Source organism: Oryx dammah, unplaced genomic scaffold (assembly GCF_014754425.2).
Source record: "Oryx dammah isolate SB20612 unplaced genomic scaffold, SCBI_Odam_1.1 HiC_scaffold_28, whole genome shotgun sequence".
Taxonomy (NCBI): Eukaryota; Metazoa; Chordata; class Mammalia; order Artiodactyla; family Bovidae; genus Oryx; species Oryx dammah.
The window spans coordinates 101839564-101848099 of record NW_024070212.1 but is presented as its reverse complement, the minus strand read 5'-3'; the positions used below and the strand labels follow the sequence as shown (position 1 = coordinate 101848099).

At 50.4% G+C, this 8536-nt stretch overlaps 1 non-coding gene across 1 annotated transcript; it reads left to right on the top strand.

Annotated features, from left to right (window-relative positions):
* Positions 1 to 2635: 2635 nt before the first annotated feature.
* TRNAS-GGA lies at positions 2636 to 2708 on the top strand. The gene has a single exon. It is a non-coding gene; the product is annotated as a tRNA-Ser (tRNA).
* Positions 2709 to 8536: the final 5828 nt, after the last annotated feature.

The window sequence follows — 8536 nt, the reverse complement described above, 5'->3', positions numbered from 1 at the left end:
CCAGTGAACACTTGCTGGCCTTTCTATGCCCTCATCACCCCACTTCAGTCACCAAGCTGTGCCGTTCCCATCTCACTGTCGCGAGAACTAGCCTTCAGTGAAGTGAAGGATTTGCCCAGGAGTCCACAGCCGTGTGACCTCAGCTCTACCCAACTTCAAAAGCCACAGCACCCGGGCTTCTGCTGGAGGGAGCTGGGAGAGGTGAAGAAGCGAGAACAGTCCGATCCGGCTGCCCTGGGCTGGACGCCTTCCCGGCTCCTCCATTAGTCCCCCAGCTTCCACGCAGCTGTGTGAAGGCTGCTCCCCCAGCCCCGGCCTCCACCCTCCACCCTGGAACCCCCACTCCCGGGCCCAGGCCTGCCTCAGATGGGACCCTGGCCACCACCCGGCCCCTGTGCACATCCAGGCGACAGAGGCCTCCCTTCCAGCACCTGGCACACCCTGGGACACCCTGCTTACATACAGACATAAGCACACATGCATGCTCACACGCACATGCCTACACGCTTACGTCTGCACATGTACACACACCAACATGCAGATGCCTGCACAGACAGCCTACTCGTGATCACGTGCTCTCACACACGCATGCACGTGTACACGCACACTCACCTACCACACGGGCACACACATGCTCCCCTTCAGACACAAAGGGCACCCATACACACACATGTTCACAGCCGGCAGGCATGCACACACGTGCTCACACACACCTTCGACCCCAAGGGGAGGAAGGCAGAGATGCGGGCAGAGGCCAAGGTCAGAAGCACACTATCCCCTCCCAAGAGGGCAAGACTCAAGTCTTCTGTCTGAGCCAGCTTCTGTCTGCAGCTCAGGCGGCACCAGACCCTGGGCCCAGGATCCCCCGCCTCGCCACGGTTCTCCTGCTGCCTCGGGCTGCCCCTTGGCTGCCCCCAAGCCCTGCTGCAGTACTGGGTCCTGCCTGTGGCCTGAACTTTCTCCTCCCTCTCCACCCCACTGCGGCCCTCTTGTTCACCTCAGCATCCACCATCGAGAGACCTCAGAACTCAAGACAGCAGCTAGCAAGCAGGGACTTTCTCCTGACGGCCTCACAGGCTTCCTTCTGTAGACTGTCATAATCACGTTTGCAGGACATCCCTCACAGCTGGGCATAGACATGCGGACTGGGGCTTCCCACTGCGCCTCAAATCAGTCTGTCTCCTCACCCTTTACCTCTCAAGGGTTGGCTGAGAGAATGAAGCCCTAAGGAACAAGGACAGTCGGCTTCCTCTGCCTGCAGTGTTCCTTGACTGTCACCAGGGGGCAGCCCTGATCCACTTATTTGCTTTTTTGAAAAACATACCCAACCCCCAGTTCATCTAGACAATGAAGCTGGGGAGAATACAGACTTAAAGGGCTGTATGTGTGGAGATGGGGAAGGTGAGAGGGGTACGGCAAGATCAGTACAATATGGGTAAACTGCAGAAATAGATAAACAGATCAAAAGGGAAGCCACTGGTTGAACAAGCTTCATTACTAATGTTGGGGTATAAACTTACTCTGAGTCTTCCACTGACCAGAGCAAAGAAATGAAACCATGCACTAGGTCACCCACCACTTCAGGGAAAGGCCAACATTTCATTTGGGAAACTGGAAAACCACCTGGAAAACCACCACACCTCGGTTTAAACAGTTCACCATACAGGATCTTCTGCTGACCCAATACACTGATTTTTCTTTAAATTTTGTCATCTCTCCATTTCACACTTTAATTTAAGGTCAACATTAAGAACTCTGGCTCTAGAACCAGACCTCCTTTCTCACTGTGTCCACTTCCTGTCCTCCTCTCCTCTCTCAATCCCACTCCAATCAGGTTTTCGTCCACTATTTTCCTGAACCTGATCCTGTCAAGGTCACCAGCCACTTCCATGTTGTCAAATCCCGGGGCAGTTCTGTCTTCATCTTACCACAGCGAACTCAGCACTTGAACCCATGGAGCAGGCTCTTGTTCCTGAAATGCTTCTTTGTTTGGCTTTGAAGACTGAACTCTCTTTGGGGGGCTCTACCTACTGCTTCTTCTCCATCTGCTTTGCTGGTTCCTCATGCTCTGCTTTACCTCCAAATGCTGCAGGACCCTGTCACAGCTCAGCCCTGGGATCTGGCCTCTTCTCCTTCCAGTTCCTCTCTCAGTCCAGTTCCAAGACCCTAAGAATCAGATCCTCCCTGGTGACCACAGCGTGTACATCAGTGGCCCACACATCTCTACTCAGAGGTCAAATAGGCATTTCATACTTAACATGTTCAAACTGAACTCTCCAGACCCTCATCTGACCTGCTCATCCCTCCTTCCCATCTCGGTAAGTGGCAGCCCCATTGATGTGGGTCAACATTAGAACTGTCCTTGACTCCTCTCTTCATTCACCCTTCACATTCAAAGGAACAGAAAATCCTGTGGGCTCTGACTTCCGTGAATGTCTAGAATCCAACCTGTTCTCAGCATCTCCATTTTGACCCTCCCTCCAAGCCACTGGCACTGCTCTGTGGACGGTGGCCTAGTCTGGTTTGTTGGTGACTGTATCTGTTGTGCCTAGAATAGTGCTTGGAACATAATGGGCCACCAGTAACTATGTGCTGATTAAATTATTGTATGCCCTAGAATTTGCAGTGCACATATTCCCTGGTGGCTCAGAGGTTAAAGTGTCTGCCTGGAATGCAGGAGACCCAGGTTCAATCCCTGGGTCAGGAAGATCCCCTAGAGAAGGAAATGGCAACCCACTCCAGTACTCTTGCCTGGAGAATCCCATGGAGGGAGGAGCCTGGTGGGCTACAGTCCATGGTGTCGCAAAGAGTCAGACACGACTGAGCAAATTCACTTATGACACAAAAAGGATTTTGTTTCTTGATAAACAAATTCACAGCTAAGAACACTAGTTCGCAATGTTTTCACATTTTTTGAATAATCACCAGGCCCCTTGCATATGACAGGAAGATGCTAACAAGATAAATGAGGCTCAGACAAGTAGGATGTTTTCCAAGCCCAAACATCTAGTGCTTAGTGGAGTTAATCTTTGAATCCTATTCATTTATTCAATTCAATAGGTATTTATTAAGCACCAATTATGTGCCAGATATGTGTCAATTATAGACTTCCCTGATAGCTCAGTTGGTAAAAAAATCCACCTGCAATGCAGGAGACCCTGGTTCAATTCCTGGGTCTGGAAGATCCGCTGGAGAAGGGATAAGCTACCCACTCCAATATTCTTGGGCTTCCCTTGTGGCTCAGCTGGTAAAGAATCTGCCTGCAGTGTGGGAGACCTGGGTTCGATCCCTGGGTTGGGAAGATCCCCTGGAAAAGGGAACACTCCAGTATTCTGGCCTGGAGAACGCCATGGATTGTAGAGGGTCGCAAAGAGTCAAACACGGCTGAGCGACTTTCACTTTCATGTGCCAGATATTGTTTGCGGAAAACAGACAAATTCCTTTCTAGTGGCAAGAGAAATGCAAGAAATATGCAAGAAATGAAATGTTCATATATGACAGATGCTACAAACAAGTAAGGGGACCGGAGTGATGGGGAAGCTTTCTGAGGTAGGATGGTCAGGAGGGATCTCTTTGGGGAAGTGGCATTTGAGCAGACTTGGAGGAAGTGACAGGAGAGCCATATAAGTGTGTGGGTGAAGAGCAGATTTCCAAGGTAAGCTACCTTTAGCATGTTTGGGTGACAGCAAGGAAGCTAGTGTGGCTGGAACCCAGAGGGTGAAGGGCAGAATTTGGCGATGAGTTCAGAGATATGAAGGGGGCCAAAGGGACCTTCAGGGCCAGTGGAAGCCTTTGAATTTTACTTTGAGTAAAGTGGAAAATCATTAGTGGGTTCAACAAGCAGGGGAGAGACATGGTCTGACTTAGATTTCGACAGGATCACTGCAGCGGCTGCTGCAAGGCCTAAAGACAGGAAAGAGATCTGTTTGGAAAGCTCTTGGGGAGGTTGTGGTGCCCAGATGTTTGGTCAACCATGAGTCTAGATGTTGTGAAGATATTTTTGTCAGATGTGATTAATGTTTACAGTCAGTAGAGTTCAAGTGAATAATGTGTGTGGGCTGCATCCAATCAGCTGAAGGCCTTAGAAAGACTGAGATTTCCGGAAAAAGGAGAAGGAATCCTGCCTCAAGATTGCAACCTGGAAATCCTGCCTGAATTTCCCACCTGCTGGCTTGACCTTCAAAATTCAGACACACGACTGCATCTAAATTTCCAGCTGCCAACCGGCCCTACAGATTTCAAACTTGCCAGCTTCAGCTGGCAAGTTGAGCCAATCTTTTAAAAGAAATCTACACAGTTTACCTACAAAACAGAAACCATTGCAGGAGTAGAAAACAGCTTTATGGTCACCAGGGGGTAAGAGGGAGGGAGGGATAAATTGGGAAATTGGAACTGACATATACACATTGTTGTTGCTATTTAGTTGCTAAGTTGTTTCTGACTCTGCAACCCCATGGACTGTAGCCCACCAGGCCCTTCTGTCTCTGAGATTTCTCAGGCAAGAATACTGGCGTGGGTTGCCATTTCCTTCTCCAAGGGTCTTCCTAACCCAGGGACCTTATGTCTCCTACATTGACAGGCAAGTTCTTTACTGATGAGTCACCAGGGAAGTCCAACGCATACACATTACTATATATAAGATACATAACTAATAAGAACCTGCATGAAAGTCATTCAGTCATGTCTGACTCCTTGCAACCCAATGGACTATACAGTCTATGGAATTCTCCAGGCCAGAATACTGGAGTGGGTAGCCATCCCCTTCTCCAGGGGATCTTCCCAACCCAGGGATTGAACCCAGGTCTCCCACGTTGCAGGCAGAGTCTTTACCAGGTGACTATCAGGAAAGCCCGTATAGTACAGGCAATTCTATTCAATACTCTGTAATAACTTTTATGGGGAAAGAAACTAAAAAAGAGTAGATATATATATATATATGTACAACTGACTCATTTTGTTGTACACGTGAAACTAACACAACATTGCAAATCAACCATTCTCCAATAAATTTTTTTAAGTAAATAAAATCTAATGGCACCCCACTCTAGTACTCTTGCCTGGGGAATCCCATGGGCAGAGGAGCCTGGAAGGCTGCAGTCCATGGGGTCGCTGAGGGTCGGATAGGACTGAGCGACTTCACTTTCACTTTTCACTTTCATGCATTGGAGAAGGAAATGGCAACCCACTCCAGTGTTCTTGCAACCCAACGGACTATACAGTCTATGGAATTCTCCAGGCCAGAATACTGGAGTGGGTAGCCATCCCCTTCTCCAGGGGATCTTCCCAACCCAGGGACAGCAGAGCCTGGTGGGCTGCCGTCTATGGGGTCACACAGAGTCGGACACGACTGAAGTGACTTAGCAGCAGCAGCAGCAGACAGGTAGAGACAGAAGATGGAGAAGGAAAGGGCAACCCACTCCACTATTCTTGCCTGGAAAATCCAGTGCACAGAGGAGCCTGGCAGGCTACAGTCCATGGGGTCGCAAGAGAGTCAGGCATGACGGAACAACTAAGCAGAGATAGAAGACAGATAAGAAGAGAGAAGAGAATATATATGCGTATTTAACACAATCAGTTCTGTTTCTCTGGAGAATCCTAATACAAAGCGCTTGCAATAATCCATGAGACCAACGATCCATGATGATCGTTTGCACCTTGGCATTAGCAATGGAGATGGTGAGACATGGCTGGGGTCCAGAAACATTTCAGAGGTAGAATAAACTGGATTGGTTAATGAATTGAATTTGGCAATTAAAACAAAGACAGGCGTCAAGGATGACCCCTAGATTTTTGACCTGAGAAACTTGATGAGTGATAGCACCCACACCTGTTCTGGGAGGTGCTGAGGAGGAAGATAAATGAGTCTGGAGCTGAGGGGAGAGGTCAGGCTAGGGTGCTTATGACATTAAAGCCCTTAAGATTGAAGAAGATCCCCAAGGCGGTGATTACAGACAGAGGACAATAATCCGAGGACTGAGCTCTGGAGCCCCTGGGGGTTCTAAGCTCTAGAGGTCAAGAAGAGCAGGAAGAAACAGCCAAGGAAACTGAGATGGACCAATGAGACTGGTAGAAAGAGTGAAGAGCGTGTGTCCTAGAAGCCAAGTCAAGAAGAGGCTTTATTCCCAGAAAGATGGCGTGGTCAGCTGTGACAAATGCTGCTGGGAAACGCTCAGTCTGGGGGCATGGAGGACTGTGGCGGTGGGCACTGGGCAGGGGATCCACTGTGGAGAGAGGAGCAGCCCCAAAACACACAGAGGCAAACTGTCACTCACTTTGTCTCCATGTTTGAGACTTCCACACAGGGACCGGAGTCCAGGCTGGCCTGACAGTCACTTCCCATGTCCCTCAAGAAGGCAGCGCCCTGAGAAACGTCAACACACGTTGGCTGACAGGGGCAGTGGCAGGGCTGTGCGTCTTTGGCATGATGGATTGGTGAAGAGATTAGGAAGAACAGGGTTGAAATATGAATCTGAGTCAGACTAGGCAGATGGGGAAGTTGTACCTTGTTCCCAGGGAAAGAATGACATGAGATGGTCCCTGGCTGGCAGAGCGGGAAGACAGAGGAGGGAAGGAGGCCACGGACACAGGATCCTCTAAACCCTACAGGCTTGGCCCTTGTCTCTTGGGGCCAGGCCAGGGAGCCTGAGCTTGCCCGATGGAGAGAGGGGGGACGGGGGATTCGAAGATCGGAAGTGTCGCAGCTGCAGGTTCAAAGGTGGGGCCTATCAGGGAGGCCGCCAGGGAAGGAGAGGCAGGCGGGGAAACCACGACTCACAATGTGGGCCCCAAGGGCCATGCATGTTCTGGGGAAAGGGAGAGTCATGGGCTCCTTTGGGATGGAACTGTCCAGGTTTTCCTCCCAATAGCCACTGGGAGGTGGTCCATTATTTCCTCCACTTACTGATGAAGACTTGGAGAAGCTGCCCAAGGTCACACAGTTCAGAAGTGCTGGAGTCTGGGTTTGAACATGGATCTCCTTACCTCCAAGGCCCATGTTCCTTATTTCTCCCATAAGCTGAGCAGAGACGAGAATTCCAGAGAGAAAACATGCTGCACACACCACGTGCTTGAACTCGCTGGGCCGGTAAAATGAACTTCATCTGTAAAAGGAAGACAACAATGATACCTGTTGCAACAGATTGAAGGGGATTCTGCTCACAGAACAGTGTGGCGCCTGCGTATTTGAGAAGAGAGTTATTGTTTCTGACGGTTATTTCAGTTTACAGATAAGAAGTCATGTAAGAGTCTATCAAATTCTTCGTACTCAGAAGAGTAGGCCAAAGTCTGGATTCAAAGCAAGACAATGGGAATACCAAAGTTCACTCAAGCTTTTTCCATTTCATCCCAAGATAAGAAAGAAGGGGATGAGCATGCAGGGTTGGTGGAGAGCAGCCCTGAAAGCATGAGATGGGATTAAGCTTTTGCAAAAAGAATCAGCCTTAGGAAACACAGTGACATCAGATTTTAGCCACAAGTTGGAGAGTGGGCCTGGAATACCCAGATGGGCTATCTGGGCTTCAATTCAACGTTAAGCATGGAGTACCTACTGCATGCCAGGCTCCGTGCCTGGCAGGGCAGAGCCATGGGATGGGCACTGTTGACAGCCGTCCTGGCTGGCGGTGGCGATGACGCCCTTGCGGACTTTGACCCAACCTTCAATCACGGAGATGGTAGGTCACACACACTGCCTCGAATAGCAGCTGTGAGATCAAGGGACCTTCAGTGGCATGTGTTACCCCCAGACAAGGACGAGCTCAGGAGGAGCCAGCTTCATCACTCTCATAGCAGCCTCATGTGGTGGGTCCTGTCATAATGCCCCTGTGATGGAAAAGGAAGCTAAGCTCAGTTAGAGTTGATGTGACTTGACAAGATCACTCGGCTGCAGCAGAATCAGGATTTGAACCCTGGTCAATCTGTTCCCAAAGCAGGTGCTCTTTCCTTCGGGCCAGGTTAGGCTTTTGGCTTCTAAAAGGCATCGACAGGTGGGAGGGACGAGACCGGTCCTGGGTGTACCCATCACTTGGGAGATGGCAGGCAGAGGCAGGTTGAGGGGCTGAGCAGGCACTGATCACAAGGATGGTCTTTCAATAAAACTGAGGAGAGGAGATGGGAGACACAAGGATCTAGGGATGGAGAACCCTGAGGTCAGCCTGATATCTGCCTGCCTGTCTGCCTGCACCTTTTGATCTGAGGAAAAACCCTAGGCTCAGCTGGGGCAGATGCCCGAGTCCCCACTCTACTATCGACTGGCCCCGTTGCCTGAGACCAGGTGCTCTACCTCTGGGGCCTCGCTCTCCCTGGCTATGAAAGGGTGCCCCTCCCTCCACCTGCACAATGCCTTGTACACACAGCAGGCGCTCAACCCAGCATCACGCTTCTGTGTTCTCAGGGCCTCCCTACCCCCATCACCCCCAGCCCCCTTCCTGGGAGTGGGCCCAGGCTTGTCAGGGTGCCAGCCAGCTGTCAACCCCGCCCTGGCTGACCAGTTAATGAGTGACGGGTGCTGGAGGCCAGCCTATAAAAAGCTGCCAGATGA